The 19,395-nt window shown below is 37.2% G+C and overlaps 1 pseudogene; it reads right to left on the bottom strand.

Moving 5' to 3' along the window:
* Window positions 1-18,485: 18,485 nt before the first annotated feature.
* Window positions 18,486-18,900, bottom strand: LOC101675575 (annotated as a pseudogene).
* Between the last annotated feature and the right edge of the window lie 495 nt (window positions 18,901-19,395).

Genomic DNA, 19,395 nt, shown 5'->3' with positions numbered 1-19,395 from the left:
TCTTGTTTCATTTATTCCTTTCCTACCCCCCAAGCCCTCCACACTTTGCCTCTCAACTTCCTCATATCAGCGAGATCATATGATAATTAACTTTCTCTGATTTTGCTAAGCACAATATCCTCTAGTTCCATCCACATCATTGCAAATGGCAAGATTTCATTTCTTTTGATGGATGCATAGTATTCATAGTATTCATATATATATATATATAGTATTCATATATATATATATGTATATATATATACATACACATATATATACATATATATACGTATACACACACACACAACATCTTCTTTATCCATTCCTCTGTTGATGGACATCTAGGTTCTTTCCATAGTTTGGCTATTGTGGACATTGCTGCTATGAACATTCGGGTGCATGTGCCCCTTCGGAGCACTACATTTGTAAATTTAGGGTAAATACCCAGTACTGCAATTGCTGGGTCATAGGGTAGCTCTATTTTCAACTTTTTGAGGAACCTTCATGCTGTTTTCCAGAGTGGTTGCACCAGCTTGCATTCCCACCGACAGTGTAGGAGGGTTCCCTTTTCTCCACATCCTCGCCAGCATCTGTCATTTCCTGACTTGCTAATTTTAGTCATTCTGACTGGGTGAGGTGGTATCTCACTGTGGTTTTCATTTGTATTTCCCTGATGCTGAGTGATACAAATATAAAACCTTTTAGGACAAATTACATAAGAAGATTGGCAGAACTTATAAGAAGAATCCAGAACAATGAGAAGGATACTCTCAGCCACTGTGACCATTGGTTATCCCCAGCTTCCAACTGAGGAACTGAGAGTTTAGGCACTAAAGGACAGTGGATAAGAACTGGACCCCATCAGCCCTGGGAGCACTTTTTCACGTGTCTGTTGGCCATTTGGATGTCTTCTTTGTAGAAATGTCTGTTCATGTCCTCTGCTCATTTATTTCTTTTTTTTTTAATATTTTATTTATTTATCTTACAGAGAGAGAGAGAGAGAGATCACAAGTAGGCAGAGAGGCAGGCAGAGAGAGAGTGGGGAAGCAGGCTCCCTGCTGAGCAGAGAGCCCCATGCGGGGCTCGATCCCAGGACCTTGAGACCACGACTGGAGCCAAAGGCAGAGGCTTAACCCACTGAGCCACCCAGGTGCCCCCCTCTGCCCATTTCTTGATTGGATTATTTGTTCTTTGGGTGTTAAGTTTGATAAGTTCTTTATCGATTTTGGATACTAGCCCTTTATCTGATATGCCCTTTGCAAATATCTTCTCCCATTCTGTCAGTTGTATTTTGGTTTTGCTATTTCCTTTGCTGTGCAAAAGCTTTTTATTTTGTTGAAATCCCAATAGTTCATTTTTGCCCTTGCTTCCTTTGCCTTTGGCGATGTTTCTAGGATGAAGTTGCTGTGGCTGAGGTCAAAGAGGTTACTGCCTGTGTTCTCCTCAAGGATTTTGATGGATTCCTGTCTCACAGTGAGGTATTTCATCCATTTTTGAGTCTATTTTTGTGTGTGGTGTAAGGAAATGGTCCAGTTTCATTTTTCTGCATGTGGCTGTCCAATTTTCCCAACACCATTTGTTGAAGAGACTGTCTTCTTTTCCATTGGACATTATTTCCTGCTTTGTCAAAGATTAGTTGACCATAGAGTTGAGGGTCTATTTCTGGGCTCTCTATTCTGTTCCATTGATCTCTGTGTCTGTTTTTGTGCCAGTACCATACTGTCTTGATGATGACAGCTTTGTAATAGAGCTTGAAGTCTGGAATTGTGATGCCACCAACTTTGGCTTTCTTTTTCAATATTCCTTTGGCTATTTGAGGTCTTTTCTGGTTCCATAAAAATTTTAGGATTATTTGTTCCATTTCTTTGAAAAAATAATGGATGTTATTTTGATAGGGATTACATAAAACATGTAGATTGCTTTAGGTAGCATAGACATTTTCACAATATTTGTTATTCCAATCCAGGAGCATGGAACATTTTCCCATTACTTTGTGTCTTCCTCAATTTCTTTCATGAGTACTTTACAGTTTTCTGAGTATAGATTCTTGGCTTCTTTGGTTAGGTTAATTCCCAGGTATTTTATGGTTTTGGGTGCAATTGTAAATGGGATTGACTCCTTAATTTCTCTTTCTTCTGTCTTGTTGTTGGTGTATAGAAATGCAACTAATTTCTGTGCATTGATTTTTATGTCCTGACACTTTACTGAATTACTATACAAGTTCTAGCAGATTTGGAGTGTAGTCTTTGGGTTTTCCACAGAAAGTGTCATATCATCTGCAAAGAATGATAGTTTGACTTCTTCTTTGCCAATTTGGATGCCTTTAATTTCCTTTTGTTGTCTGATTGCTGAGGCTAGGACTTCTAGTACTATGTTGAATGGCAGTGGTGATAATGAACATCGCTGTCGTGTTCCGGACCTTAGAGGAAAAGCTCTCAGTTTTTTCCATTGAGAATGATATTTGCTGTGGCTTTGATGATATTGAGGTATGTACCCTCTATCCCTACACTTTGAAGAAAGGATGCTGTACTTTGTCAAATGCTTTTTCAGAATCTATTGGGAGTATCATATGGGAGAGAGAGAGAAAGAGATTGATTCATTATAGGAATTTGCTTGCATGCTTGTGGAAGCAAGAAGTCCCACAGTCTGCCTTTTCTAGCTTTTAGAGGTGATCTAATCTGAGGCTGGAAAATTTTGGGGAGGCAGTGGTGAGAGAAGGAGAACAGTAGTGTAATTCTTGGTCTGAATTCAAGAGCCTGAGAACCAGAAGCGGCCTGTCCAAGTGCAGGAGAAGATGGATACCTCAGCTTAAACAGAGTGAATTTGGCTGCCTTCTGCCTCTTTGTTCTATGAAGGTGTTAAGGAGATTGGGTGATGCTCACTGCCATTGCTGTGGGCAACCTTCTTTACTCAGGCTATTGATGCAAATGCTAATCTCATTGGTAGACACCCTTGCAGACACACCCAGTTTTACTGGCTATCTGGGCATCCCGTAGCCCAGTCAAAATGACATGTAAAATTAACCATTATGCACAATAACTTCAATAATTCTTGACCAAAAATAAAAATTGTTTTCTGAATTAGCCATGATATTTGCTTAAATGGCCAAAAATGAAGTAGCAGCAACTACAAAAATACAGCAAGTATATTTTTCTACAATAGTTTAAAATTGCTTTCAGAATCTTCAGTTATTTAATAAATTGAAGCCGACCAGGCTAGTTAATGTTAAGACTGAGTTTATCGGGTCCATAACTGTGAGGAAAATTTTTGGAAAGATTAAAAGCTTAACATGTTTGATAGTCATAGGGACAAAACTTTTATTTGCCAACTGAAAATATAGCATTAAGTAGAAAATAAAATCATGGTTTCCTTAGTACTAAATTCTTCAATTCACTAAGGTCTTAGACAATGTAACATTTCACAAATTCAAAACACTGAATACCTCATGGAATAAAACCAAAATGAACTTGTAATGTAGCTTCTCAATGTAAGAAATTTAATTATTGTGAGCGTTTGAATGCCTGCTGCCTGCTATCATGTAGAAGCTTGTGTAATTCATTAAGAAACCCCTGAAAATGAAGTCTTGGCAATTCTAACATGATTTATTGCCCTTTTTTTTTTTTTTTTAATGAACATCTTTCTCTCTTGCCTTCTGCTTTTCAAGATGATGTCAGTACTGGGATGCTTCATAAATTCTGTATTTCTAATTCTTTACTTATGTTTGTTAAGACCTCAGGAACAGAATAGTCTCTTCCTCTAATTCTTCACCATCAACAGTAGCTGTATTAAAAACTCAAGCTTCTATAAATGTATAATGTCCTTCATTAGCCTGAACTTGAAGACAGTATTTCATTCTTTTGAGAAGGGTTTTCAAAGTACTGTTTAGTGAATTTGGGCTAATGAGGCTGCAATCCCAATAAGAGCAGGCCAGGATGTCCAGGTTCTTATTCTCCTGAAATCAGAGCCCTGGCAAACCCCCTTGGAAGCCTAAGAGTAATTGTTTTAATGACCTACCATGGATTCCATTTTTTATGGTCTTTTTGAGAAAAAAATATTTTTGAAAGTCATTTTCATTTATTTATTTTATTTCTTTTTTCCCCAAATTACATAATTTTTAAGAAATAAGTTTTCCAGGAATTCTTTCACTTCTGAGAATGATAAAGTGAATGAATATCTAAATAAAGGCTAGTAACACTAGGTGTAACAAAAATGAGAATATCAGTCATGAGAATGGAATGTGCATCATATGGAATGTGGTCAATAATATTGTAATACACCAATTGTGCCGAACAAATCCTAATGCATGTAATTGTTGAATTACTATATAGCATACCTGACACTAGTTTAATATCATAAGTCAACTATACTTAATTTAAAAATAAGAATAAATAAAAATAAATAATATGTTATAATTTAAGAAATGAGAGTAGTTAATTTACTCAGGACTTTTGCTTTATATCTGGTGTTCTGTATGGATAGTGATAGGAAAAAAGATTTACAGATGTGCATGGAGCACTGGGTGTTACAATGAATCATGGAACACTACATCAAAAACTAATGATGTACTGTATGGTGATTAACATAACACAATAAAAAAAAAATTGGAGGGGCGCCTGGGTGTCTCAGTGGGTTAAAGCCTCTGCCTTTGGCTCAGGTCATGATCCCAGGGTCTTGAGATCGAGCCCTGCATCAGGCTCTCTGCTCAGCAGGGAGCCTGCTTTCTTCTCCTCTCTCTCTCTCTCTCTGCCTGCCTCTCTGCCTACTTGTGGTCTCTCTCTCTGTCAAATAAATAAATAAAATAAAATAAATTGGAAAAAAATAAATGTGCCAATAAATGCAGACATGGTCCCCTTTCAAATTTTTTTTTTAATTTTTTATTTTTTATAAACATATATTTTTATCCCCAGGGGTACAGGTCTGTGAATCACCAGGTTTACACACTTCACAGCACTCAGCAAAGCACATACCCTCCCCAATGTCCATAATCCCACCCCCTTCTCCCAAACCTCCTCCCCCCAGCAACCCTCAGTTTGTTTTGTGAGATTAAGAGTCACTTATGGTCCCCTTTCAAATTTTAATAACTTATTGAGAAAAGTCCTTTCTTTTACTGTCAAACAGAGGATCTAACAATTCAGATACAAAAGTTCATAAGTTTGAGACCTCAAATAACAAGGACCAGTATTGTATGTTATTTTTTTTTTCATTTTTATTGAGATATAATTGATATATAACAATGTATTTGTTCTAAGTATACAATACAATGATTGGATGTATCTATGTATTACAAAATGATTACCACAATAGGTTTAGTCAGCTTCTGTTATCTCAGTTACAGATTTTTTTCTTGTGATGAGAACTTTTAAGATCTACTGTCTTAGGGTGCCTGGGTGACTCAGTCAGTTAAGCATCTGCCTTCAGCACAGGTCATGATCCCAGGGTCCTGGGATTTGAGTCCCATGTTGGGAATCCCTGCTCAGCAGGGAGCCTGCTTCCACTTCTCCCTCTCTTCCTCCCACTGCTCATGCTCTCTTCACAAATAAATATAATCTTTAAAAAAAAAGATCTACTCTCTCAACAATTTTTGAGTATATAATAGAGTGCTGTTAATGATAGACAGAATGCTGTACATTACACCCCTAGTGTTTATTTATCTTGAACTGGAAGTTTGTACCTTTTGACCACTGACACTCATTTCACCCCCCCCACACACACATTTGGTAACCACTATTTTCTGTGCATATGAGTTTATCTTTTTTTTTTTTTTAAAGATTGTATTTATTTATTTGAGAGAGAGACAGGGAGAGAGAGCATGAGTGAGGAGAAGGGCAGAGAGAGAAGCAGACTCTCCCGTGGAGCTGGGAGCCCGATGCAGGACTCGATCCCGGGACTCCGAGATCATGACCTGAGCCGAAAGCAGTTGTCCAACCAACTGAGCCACCCAGGCGTCCCTGAGTTTATCTTTTTAATTTAGATTCCACATATAAGTGAGATCATGCAGAATTTGTCTTTCTCTGTCTCATATTTTACTTAGCAAAATGCCCTCAAGGGCCATTCATGTTGTTGCAAATGTCAGATTTCTTTCTTCTTTACGGCCAAGTAATATTCCTACACATATATTTATTTAGTATTTATGTACTTATTTTCATGAATGTGGGGCTTAAACTCAAAACCCTGAGATGAGGAGTCATATGCTCTTCTGACTGAGCCAGCCATATATACACACACACACACACACACACACATACATGACATTTTCCTTATCCATTCATCTGTTCTTGGATACTTAGGTTAATTCCTAATGTCTTGGCTATTGTAAATAATGCTGCAGTGAACATGAGGATGCATGTGTCTTTCTGAAATAATGATTTTGTTTCCTTTGGATATATTCCCAGAGTTGGAATCGGAGGATCATATAGTAGTTCAATTTTAAACTTAAAAAAATATATATGTGATTTACTTGAGAACAAGATAGGGAGACACAAATGGGAAGAGAGGCAGAAGGAAAAGAGACTCCCTTCTGAACAAGGGGCTGAGGCAGGGCTCAATCCCAGGACCCTGATATGACCTCAGGTGAAATCAAATGCTTAAACGACTTAGCCACCCAGCCATCCCTCTATTTTTAACTTTTAAAGGAACCTCCATAGTATTTTCCATAGTTGTTCTATCAATTTCTGTTTCCCTTAACAGTGCACCAGGATTGCCTTTTCTCCACATCCTTGCCAACACCTCTTATCTCTTGTCTTTTTGGTAATAGCCATTTTAAGAGATGTGAGGTGATACATCATTGTGGATTTGATTTGCAATTTCTCTGATGACTAGTGATGTTGAGCATCTTTTCATGTACCTGTTGTCCATTTATAGGTCTTTTTGGAGAAATGTCTATTTGGTTTCTCTGCCCCATTTAATCAGATTGTTGTTTTTTTTGCTATTGACTTCTATGAATTCTTTGTATATTTTGTGTATTAGCTCTTGATCAAATATATGATTTGTAAATATTATATCCCATTCAGTAGACTGACTTCATTCTGTTGAGGTTTAACTTTACTGTATAGAAGAAGCTTGTTAGTTTGAGTTTGTCCCAGTTGTTAATTTTTGCTTTTGTTTTCTTTGCTTTTGGTATTAAATCCAAAAAGTCATTGTCTACACTGATGTCACAGATCTTATCCCCATATTTTCTTCTAGGAAATTTATGGTTTCAGGTCTATGTTCACATCTTTAATCCACTTTGAGTTGATTTTTGGATATAGTATAAAAAATGGGGTTTAGGCTCATTCTTTTGCATGTTGCCATGGTTTTTCCAATACTGTTTATTGAAGTGACTATCCTTTCCTCATAGTATATTTTGTCATAAGTTAATTGACCAGATATGTGTGGGTTTGTTTCTGAGATCTATATTGTTCCATTGATCTATATGTCTGCTTTTATACCAATCCCTTATTGCTCTGATCACTAAAATTTTATAATATAGTTTGGGATCAGGGAATATGATGTCTTCTGCTTTACTTTTTAAAAAAAAACATTTTATTTATTTACTCAAGAAAGAGTGAGAGCTAGAGCGAGTGAGAGAGAGAGAGTGAGAGAAGCAGACTACTTGCTGATCAGAGAGCCTGATGTGGGGCTGGACCCCAAGACCCTTTGATCATGACCTGAGCCAAAGTCAGACACTTAAATCAACTGAGTCAGAATCACCCATGTGCCCCACCTTTAGCTTTATTCTTCTTTCTCAAGATTGCTTGGGCCATCCAGGGTTCTTGGTAGTTTGGGATCTTCTGTATTGTGTTTTCATAAATTACATAAAACAACTCAGAAAGCAGCAAAACATGTGTCCACATGAACACACATTCATGTACACATATCATTCCTAAAACATGGATGTTTATACCTATTAGGTTATGCTTTTATATTATTTATATATCTATATAGAGATAGCAATAAAATATCACTATCAAACATTATTATCAATATGTTGATCTGTCAGTCTTCTTAGTATTGATCAATCCTTCTTACTTATCCTCCATCTGCTTAAGGAATATCTTTTTCTTCCTCTCTCCAAATGAAATTAAAATGAAATTAAATGAAATTAAAATGTATACCATAAACTATGATCTCTCCATCAGCTTGATGAGACGGAAGTTTAATGTCTTCTAGGACCACTTCATAAATATTTCAAAAATCCTTGAAGTCATGTTGAGATTTTTCTCAAAACCTTTAAGATACACCAATTTATGAGTTTCATGTAAAATTATTTCTTTTTTTTTAAGATTCTATTTTTCAGAATGAGAGAGAGAGAGCACAAGCAGGAGGAATAGCAGGCCGAGGGAGAATCAGGCTTCTTGCTGAGCAAGGAGCCAGATGTAGGACTCGATCCCTGGGTCCTGGGATCATGACGTGAGCTGAAGGCCAACTGAGCCATCCAGGGGTCCCTCATGTAAAATTCTTTCCAGTGTGCTGTCTGCTGAATGATTTTGAGATAATTATTCCAATTGTCAGTTACTTAGCTCTCACCAATTACTTGTTTCCCCACATATCTTTAAGAATAGGGGTAGACTGGGTGTGGTGAAAAAATAATGAATACTATTATGCTGAAAATAAATAAATTTAATTAAAAAAAAGGAATAGGGATAGAGATGTAAGGGCTTTTTGATTTTATCTAATCAGAGTTAACCTGAAGCTCAGTAGTACAGTTCTTCTAGTGTCTCACCAACCCTATTTTTTTTTGAAGCTAAGCTTTTATTTTTATTTTTTTTAAGATTTTATTTATTTATCAGAGAGAGAGAGGAAGAGAGAGCGAGCACAGGCAGACAGAATGGCAGGCAGAGGCAGAGAGAGAAGCAGGCTCCCTGCCGAGCAAGGAGCCCGATGTGGGACTTGATCCCAGGATGCTGGGACCATGACCTGAGCTGAAAGCAGCTGCTTAACCAACTGAGCCACCCAGGTGTCCCTCACCAACCCTATTTAACCTATTTTCTGTCACTTTTGGAATATCTGCCCTATTAGTTACTACTAAACAGTTTTCCCCTGTCACATGGTCTGTCCATGCCACTTACTGTCTCACCTTGACTCCCAATTTTGATATTATCTACAGCCCACTTCCCATATTCCCATATACTTCTCTTAACTACCTTCTGACTTTCTGGAGTTATTGATAATGCAAACCATCCACTCTGATATTCACATAGAGGTGTCACCAAATAATTCTTGGATCAGCGGTATCTGTTCTCGCTGGTAATTCTATCTCAATCTTCTTGCTCTTTCATGTCTCCCAATATCCAATTGTCCTGTTATTACTTTAGTAGAGGATGGGATTAAGTGGCCAAACAAAGCTTCTCACTGTATAGGAAGAATGATTTAGTTCAAATGCCAGAAATTCTTTCAGAAAATGGTCTACTATAATAGTCTCTTTACTCTCTTAAATGTTTCTTTGGAAAGCACTCTGACCCCATTTTATTCCATGACCTCCTCTCCTTTCTCAGTTAATCATATAAATGTATTTATTTCTGGGTCTCAGTTACACCCTCATATTTAATCTTTCAGCAAACCCTCCTGACTCTTCCTTTGAAATATTCTCAGAATCCAAGTGCTTCTCAGGACACCCATTCAATATCATCACAATGATCCCAACCAGCAACTTCCTACACCTGGACAAATATGATAGCCTTCTAAATGTTGTCTCTGCTTGCATCCTTGCCTCTCTACTGTCAGTGTTCCCTGCAGCAACCAGAGAGTGATTTAAATTTTGTCAGGTCGAGTGATTCCTCCCAAAACTTCCCATCTCACCCAAATGAAATTCAAAGCTTGCCAGGATCTCAGTGATCTGACCCCAGCTGCTTCACTGAATATACCTCCTATCATTCCTCTTGTCACCCACACTGAGCCACAATAGCCTCCTTCTCATCCTTAAAACTGCACCACACTTCCCCTTCAGAGGCTCTGGAGTGTTCTTCCCCAGATGTTGACTGGACTTTTTCCATGCTTTTTTCCATTTAATTTCTCACACTCTCCATTTAGTTTTCACCTTATTAAAAAGACATTTGTGGGTATTTTACAAGATACTATTCTTTATTATTTTTCAATGTTTTTTTTTTCCTTGCTTCTTTTTTCTTTGCAAAACTCATGGCCATATGACATGATACATGGATTTCATGATTTGCTGAAGGATTTCTTACTTTTTATTTCTGAAATGTAAGCTTGTTGAACACAGGCACTGTTTTAGTCTGTTTAGGCTGCCAAACAAAATGCCATAGACTAGGTGGTTTAAACAACATAAATTGATCATTATAGACTTCTGGAGGCTGGAAGTCCAAGATCAGAGTGCCAACATAGTTGGTTTGGGTGAGGACTCTCTCCCTGGCTTGCAGATGGCTGCCTCTTGCTGGGTGCTCATAGTGCTTTTTCTCTATGAGCACTATGAGCACCCATGCTCATGGACAGAGAAGAAAGAGAGAGGATTTTTTCCCCCTCACATTCTTTTAAAATCACCAATACTATCAGATTAGGAATCCTCTTTTATCACCTCATTCAATTTTAATGATTTCCTAAAAGCCCTCTTTCCAAATGTGTTCATATTGGGAGTTAGGGTTTCAACATATGAGTTGGGTTAAAGATGATTCATAACAGAACTTTACTGAATTATGGAATGAATGAATGCAGTAATTTCTAAAAATGGACTTCTTGGCTCATATGTAAATCAGAGAACTGTTGGACGCTGAAATAATTTATGCAAGTATTCTGGGACACTTAGGAGCTCTTTGAACTTTCTCTAACATTTAAGTGTCTTTGTGTGTTTCAATTTTTCTGTGAGCTTTCCTGTAACATTTAAGTGTGCTTGGCTTACTTATGTGTGAACTTACATATACACACACACATATGATTCTGTGGGTGGTGAGTGTCGCCTGTTCCATATGCCAACCTCTCTAAGTGTTAGTTCTAGCCTAGCCAATATGCTTTCTTCTACTCAACTCATATGGAAACTTTATATTCCCTTTCAAAGTTCTGTACCATTCTAAGCAGTCATAAGGGAAGGAGAATAGTCTTTTAGTAGGAACACTGCTACTCATCCAGAGCTGGGGACTTTATTTCCACAGGTCAAAGAGTATCAATCAAGTATGCCAGAATTAATATAAAGAGCCTAGATTTAGGGTGGTCTACATGCTTTTACTATTGTGACACCAATTCAGCTTCCAGAGTTGCTTACCTTTAGAGACCTATCTTGCACCAACCTCTAGCATTCTTTCGCCACTGTTTTGTTTTCCTTCTCAAAGGTGACTCCTCTTAAATTAGTTCTCTCATTGGGACTCTATCAATCATTCTTGCTTTTTTCTATCTAAAAATAAATGGAAGTCCTTCATTAAGGATGGAATCTATCTTGACTTCTTTTTTGGCTGTGATACTTTTCTCTAAGGCTTTCTGGAGCTGAGTGTGTTTTGTTGTTGTTGTTTTGTTTTCCGTGACAAGTCTTAGGAAATCATCTCTGTTCAAGATTGTTATAGAGTTCCTCCTGATTCTGGAACAAGTCTTTTGGGATTCATGTGACTCAAGGGCTCACAGATGCCTTTTTTTTTTTTTAATTTCTTTTCAGTGTAACAGTATTCATTGTTTTTGCACCACACCCAGTGCTCCATTCAGTATGTGCCCTCCCTAATACCCACCACCTTGTTCCCCCAACCTCCTACCCCCACTCCCTCAAGACCCTCAGGTTGTTTTTCAGAGTCCATAGTCTCTCATGATTCACCTCTCCTTTTAGTGTCCCTCAACTCCCTTCTCCTCTCCATCTCCCCGTGTCCTCCATGTTATTTGTTATGCTCCACAAATAAGTAAAACCATATGATAGTTGACTCTCTCTGCTTGACTTGCCTTTTGCTTAGAAACAATCCCAAGTGGACGGCAATTTATTCATATGAGTCGGTTAGTGTCTGTGTCCTCAGCTTGGGGTCCCAAATAAGGATGAGAAGAGCTGGTCCACAGCTACTTTTTGGGGAAACATCCTATCTTGGTCTTAATGAAGTTCCAGGTCAGGCACATGCAAATATTATATTATTTTCTGTTGGCTGAGTGGCAGGTTTCAGAGTTGATATAGACCCCCTCCCCCATGCCCTTTCCTAGCATCTGGGGTTCTACTGTCATATTCACCACAAGGATCAGTATACACAGTATTTCCAGAGTGCTACATGCTTCTGAAAACAAGTTTACTAAAGGTAGGTTTTAATCTTCCTATGTGTTTCTAACCACATTTAAGGAAGCACTGTCTCCCCAGGGCTCATAGATGACTTAATTGATCTTTTAATGAATGGATAGTATTCCATTGTGTGCATGTGTGTGTACATGTGTGCACGCACGCGTGTGTGTGTATCACATTTTCTTTGCCTGTTCATTGGTCAGTGGACACCTACATTGTTTCCTTGTCTTGGTTATTATGAGTGATGCTGCAATAAACATGAGAGTGCAGCTATCTCTTCAATAGTGATTTCTGTTTTTCAGAAATAGGATTGCTAGGTCATAAGGTAGTACACTTTTTTAATTTCTTCAAGAACCTCCATATTGTTCTCCACAGTAGTTGTACCAATTTACATTCTCACGTATAGTGCAGCAGGATTTCATTTTCTTCACATCCTTGCCAACATTTGTTCTCTCTTGTCTTTTTGATACTAGCCATTCTATTAGTGTGAGGTGATGGCTCATTGTGGTTTTATTTGCATTTCCCCAAAGCTTAGGGAAGGTTGAGCATGTACTTGTTGACTGAAAAGGTTTTGTCTTTGTGTGTCTGCTATTGTTCCAAAATCAAATTGCTTAAGTTCTAGAGTTACTAAAGGTTTAGTAATAGAAATGTGTAGTGTGCCAGGACTCACGTTATAAATCTAGATACCTCTATTCCGTCACAAATGAAACCATTACATTTGAGACCTCATCACCTTATGAGACTGTCTTGCAGTCATATTAAAATAAGTACTAAAATAATCACTTCTGCTTATTTATATGTCTGATACCAATAGTAAGACTTTTTTTTTTTTTGCATTTTGCATTTTGTCTCAGTTTGCAGGATTAATAATACCTTCCTTTGCCAAAAGACAACATCATTCTTTCCACTTTCTGTCATTTCTCTAAATATTCATGGCCATGAGGGGCTGGCTGTGTCTAATATAAGTATAGCTGTGAGTGAGACTTTGTTATGTCCATTTCCTTGTCTGTTACTCTTAACATTTCCCTAATGCATCCTGTTCTTTTACTATTGCTCAACTCTGTTGGTATCAGGTTCTCTCCTTAGGGGTTGATTGATACTACTCTGGGACTCTTTCCATTGCCAGTACCTCCTTGCTCTTATTCAGTTTTCTCTCTTTCTGGCTAGTACTCAGAAGTCTTTCTTTTTCTTTGTCAGAATATTTTCTAGGAGTTTTTATAACACTCTTGCTTAGATCCTTACCGAAGTTTTGACATTTTTCCCCAGACCTCTCCTTTCTTGGGTACATAGAGGCCAGGAAGGATGATGTTAGGTTAACAGAGAGTCCATATAACTTTAATGTGCACCTGGAATCTGGCTCTCTCTGACATTTAGGTTCCTTACTGCATCAGCCCACCATTGTTAAGAGGATTCCTTATTCATTTAAGAATAGGTATTGTATCTCTTTAATATTTTACTTCTAAGCCTCCGGATTCCCCACTCCCCAATCACTCACTGTATCAGGCATGTCTGCATCTGTCTCAGTGATAAGTACAGTAAAGTGGTATAATTCTTCCCCAAGGGACTTCTAAACATCATGTAGATTAGAAATGCAGTACCTTGAAAATTCTGGGTGAAGTGATTTAGAGGCCAGAGCACAAAAGGAATTCTTTAGAAGGGTGGGAAGTAGAGGTGGGAAGAGAGAAATTGCCAAATAATACAAACTTGAGTCTCAGGCCCAGCTTCATCAAGATTCCCTGCTATGAGTATATTACCTTTTTCTAAATCATTGACATTGGATTTAATTTCAAGTGTGAACTCAACAGGACTCAGGATCAATGTCTTTTTCTCATCTTGTCTCTGTGTTGTCCATATAGTTCTGTCCCCTGAGCTACAGATGTTTCAAGTGTTTTCAATATTATTTACAGTGGCTCCCTTTGGAAAAGTAGATCCCAACCATCTTAACTTTATTGTATACAGCAAAAGAATATATTCAGGGGCATACAAGTATAACTTATTAGAAAAATAAACTGCTTAAAGGAGGCACTTGGCACATGGTGACATATGCCAAGTGATGAAGATCTTCATGATGTATAACTTTGGACATGACTGGGTCTTCCATCAGCTAGAAGAACGTGATGAAGGAGGCCTCCCTTGTCTCCATTTCTGGGAGCTTATGTCATGTTAACTACAAAAATACAATATTTTGAACAAGAATCCTCAAAAACTAGAATAGTGATTTTGAGATTGTTCTAGTCTCACAAGTCATAGACCATTTAAACAAGGTCTCTGAGACATGAAGAAGAGTAGAACCTAATATTTCCATGCTAACTTTTGTTTTTTGTTTGTTTCTGGTTTTGGTGGTATAGTGAAAATCCAAATTCTCTAGCAAATCAAGTATTGAGATTTGTTTGCTGTAACACCAGAGTATTTGTAAATGATCATCTTGGCTTATGGAACTAAGAAAACCTTCTCTCGCAACAAGACCATGTATCGGCCCTATTGCTATGTCATCTGTGTTGGTCAGTGCTATGCCCATTTGGTTAAGCTGGGACTGTGCTTCAGAATCCCATTTCCTTTATGGTCCTGTGTTAACAATGGCCAAAAGAGGAACATGCCTTCTAAATTGAAGTAACTTTCTATGTTCAGATGTGATGTCGATACATTCAGAGGATCCCTGTGGGCCAGTATGCTGTTGCCCCCATTCATTCTACCTCTATCTTTTCTGTCTGTCTTTGGGTTCTGCTTACCAACTGCGTCCCCATCCTACCACCAACTACTACCACAGGGGAAGCAGATACACAGAGAAAACCTGGGAACTTCTCCATGAACTCTGACTTCGCAGTTATTCCTTTTCCAAACCCCATTCTAAACATTAGGTGCTAGCTTCACCCATAATTATGTAAGGTCTAATTCTTATTATCAATTATTTATTTCATAAACTAATAATTAATCTGCTTTCCTGAATGAAACATGACTGATATACTATGTTCATTTCATGAGTCTCATTCACGTTAAATTAAATATTTTATTAACATATATATTTCAAAGAAGATAAATAATATTTCATTTCCTAGACATAATAATGTTTACCTCCAAGGCAGTATAGAGGCACATTGCTGCTATTATTCTCTACATGAATAGTAGGTAATATGATTTGTGATTTTCATTTGATATGTTTTTACTCAAAACAAGGATGGGTAAATGAGTCGAATGGATACCCTTATATCTATACCATGTAACATATTCACACTGTGTGATTATATTCCTTTGAATAGCATTATGTGTAGTGTGGGGGAAAGACACATTAGAGAATGAGAAAGAAGAAGAAATCAATTCAGGGAAGAATTAGGTGACTCTCACGATAAAATACAACTATGTTCAACTCAAATACCAACTGTATAAAGCCATAATCCAATTCTTGGACACTGAATCAATCAAAATAGGTCAATTTCCTTCTGGTAGAAGAAACTTGAGATAGATGAAGAGTTTTTAGGTTGCCTACTTTTACCTTTTCTTTTACCTAGGGTTGAAGCTTTACTATGATTCATAGTCCAAAGAAGTAATCTGAAGATGTGTCCTCACTGCAGCCAATATGTGATTGGATGAGAAGAGAATATGGTTTAGGTGTGCTCATAGACATGAGCAAATAGGAATGCATGGGAGCCCAATATCATGGCCAGAGCAAAAGATAAAATAAAGGTAGATCCAAGAATCTAAAACAACTCAGTTTGGGGCAATTTAGTGTAGGGGTAAGTTATTCTTTAAACTTTAATAGTCATTAGTTTCTTCAGCAAGTTATTCATCCTGATCATCAAGATCATCTTGAATTACGTTTATTGCATATATTGTTTTGATTTGGGAACAATAATAAAAAATGCAAAAGTAGATACCTAAGAGATTTGCAGGCATAATGATTAAAATTTAAGAATGATGAGTGCTTAAACTTTTGTTATCTAGAAAACACATTTCTGTAGAATACTTAATTGCCTAAAACAATTCAATAAATGAGATATTGTTAGCTAATTTTTATTGTATGCCACTCATAGAACGTAATAGATATTTGCACATGTGAATTACTATTTCAACGGTAAAAGGTAGAACTAACATACTGACTGAAGCAAAATGAAGACACATGTCGGGGTACATTTGAGTGCCTGGTGGACATTTTTCTTGATACCAAGCTCTATCTCTATACTTCTTCTCATTTATAATAAAAACCATTTTATGTATTAGCCAATGTAAAACTTACCACATTTGGTGCTTGGTTTTCCTTCTTGTAGATCCATATTTCTATGTGTTATAATTTTGTTTTTGCTTGAATGACTTCCTTTAGTATTTTTGGTAGTGAAGACTTTCTAGTGATACATTTTTGCAGCTTTGAATATCTTCATTTTTAAATTTAATTTTACCTTATTTAAAAAAGTGTATTGAGGTGAAATTCATATGAAACTAATCATTTTAAAGTGGACAATTCAGTAGCATTTAGTACATTCACACTGCATAACCACCACCTCTATTGAGGTCCAAAATATTTCCATCATTCCAAAGTACAATCCCTTATTAAGCAGTAACCCCCCCACTCTGCACTCTCCTGAGCTCTGGCAATCCCTAATCTACTTTCTATCTCTGTGAGTTTATCTACCCCAGATACTTCGTATCAGTGAAATAATACAATATTTCTCCTCTTGTGCCTGGCTTCTTCCACTAAGCATAATATTTTGGATATTCATGTTTCATTCCCTTTTATGGGTGAATAATATTCCATTGTATGTACATACAGGATTGGTTTATCTATTCATCCACTGTTGGACATTTGGGCTGTTTCCACCTGATGAACATGTGTTCATGTAAAAATAGTGTATCAACTAAGTACATGTATATACATGTTCACAGCAGCGGTGTTCTCAATAGCCAAAAGGTAGAAATAACTTCTTCATATTTCTTGTGTGTGGGGTTTATCGAACCCTTAGATTTGTGGATTTGTAATTCTTGTCAGATGTGTAACATTTGAAAATTATTTTTTTCTCTTGCCCTCCCTCCTCCTCCTTCAAGGAATCTAGTTACATGTTTATTTGGTTGTTCAATGTTGCCCTACAACTCACTGATACTCTTTTTTTTTTTGCTCCTTTTTCCCCCTCTGTGTTTCATCTTGGATAACTGATATTGCTGTGTTTTCAATTTCCCTAATCTTTTCTCCTACTTTGTCTAATTTGCCATCAATCCTAACCAATGTATTTTCCATCAGAGGTATTATAGTAATTTACATCTTTTATATAATTTATAGATTTCTATTTAACTTTTGAACAGATGGAATACAGTTATGATGAATGCTTTAATAGTCTTATCTGCTAATTCTAATATCTGTGTCAGTTCTAGTTTAGCTTTGATGCCTTCATTATGGGTTCCATTTTCCTGCTTCTTTTTAAGCTTATCATCTTTGTTTGGATGCCAGACATTGTGATTTTTTTTTTTTTTTTTGCCTTATTGGGGGTAGATATTTTTGTATTTCTCTCTATGTTTGGTTTGGGGGTTTCCTAAGTTATTTGAACATGGGTTGATTCTTTTGGGTCTTGCTTTTGAGAGTTGTTAGGTGAAACTAGAGAAACATTTAAGTCCAGGCTTAAACATCCCTCACTATTGAAGCAGGACTCTTCTGAGTTACTCTATTCAATACCCCATGATCCATGAGAAGTTTTATTTCAACAACTAGATTGACATACACAGCATTCATTTATCAGATAAACAAAGGCAGTATTCTTGGCCATGTGTGAGTGACAGGCACTGTTTGGTTTAACCATCTTGGTTGATTCTTCCCCAACTTTTCTGACACACATGTACCAATCAGTACCTTCCTGAATATGGAAGAGAGATGTTCCAAATGTCTCGAGTTCTCTCCCTCTTTGCACATTTCTCCTCTCCAGTACTGGTCCTATATACCTGAATAGTTTGGGTTTTTCCAGACTCTCAGTTCCCTCAACATGGTGATTTTCCTCCTTGCCTCACTTCCTCTGTCTGCACTGAAGCCTAGAAACTGTGGTAGGGTAGTTATCTGGGACAACCAAAGGGCTGAACTCATCTGTTTTCTGTCTCAAAAATTGTTATCCTCACATGCCTGATATCCATTGCCTTGGAGACTGTTATTTTCTATATATATCTGGTATGATTTTTGGTATATATAATTTTGGTATATATAATCTGGTATGATTTTGTTGTTTATTTACTTTCAGATAGGGGATTGCATCCATTTTTATTACTTGGGAAGAATTACCTGACCTTTCTCCCCAGTTAATTTTTTTTGTACTTTTATGGTTTTATTAACACAAATATGACATACACAACAAGCTGTCTATTCATTTTCTTAGCTGTGCAGCCTGGCATTGGGATTGGTGACTCTTATTGCCAGCTGGGCTGCTCTTTCCACAATAGCTTTGCAGTTCTTGGAGGAGACGTTGTGCGCAATCTCTGCACAGTAAGATTTGTTGCACATCAGCAGCACTTCAAGCTCCTTGACGTTGTGGACTAGGAACTTCCTGAAGCCACAGGGAAACGTGTTTTGTCTTCTTGTTGCTCCCATAACCAATGCTGGGCATTAAGATCTGGCCCTTGAGTCTTCTGCACACCCTATTGTCAATGCCTCTCAGCTTCTGCCAGTTGCGCTTAATTTTGACATATCTGTCTGACTGGTGCTGGATGAACTTCTTGGTCCTCTTTTTAATGATCTTGGGCTTCACCAAAGGTCTGAGAGCAGCCATGATGCCCAGTAACAGATGACTGTCACCTCCACAGGCAGTGCCGAGGAAGAGAGGGGATGGTGGCGTGCAAGGGCTGATCTCCCCAGTTAATTTTCGATATCACCCCTTGATTCTCTAAACCATTCTAGCTTTCTGCCAAGAAATTTCCTTTTCCCAAGTTGACTTAATTTGGGTTTTTCCAACTTATGTCTAAAAAAATTATGATTAACAAACAGTAACATACATTACAGTAATGTATAATGTATACTGTAATACTGTATGTATTACATACATACAGTAACATAACAATCAAGTAACATACATGGATTTATAAACCAGAATGATGTAGATAGAATACATTTATTCTGATTGATAAGTAAATATTTGAAATCTTTAGTGCATTTTTTAAGTGGTAGGTCCAATTTTGGTTAAAATTCGGATGAAAGGGAACAAAATTATAATCTTTTCAAATATACTTAAACTCTGGAGGAAAAGCTGATATTGATACCATAAAATCCACAGAAA

This window comes from Mustela putorius, unplaced genomic scaffold, assembly GCF_011764305.1.
Source record: "Mustela putorius furo isolate JIRA1106 unplaced genomic scaffold, ASM1176430v1.1 tig00003983_pilon_pilon_pilon, whole genome shotgun sequence".
Classification (NCBI taxonomy): domain Eukaryota; kingdom Metazoa; phylum Chordata; class Mammalia; order Carnivora; family Mustelidae; genus Mustela; species Mustela putorius.
This window is presented reverse-complemented; position numbering and strand designations above follow the sequence as displayed.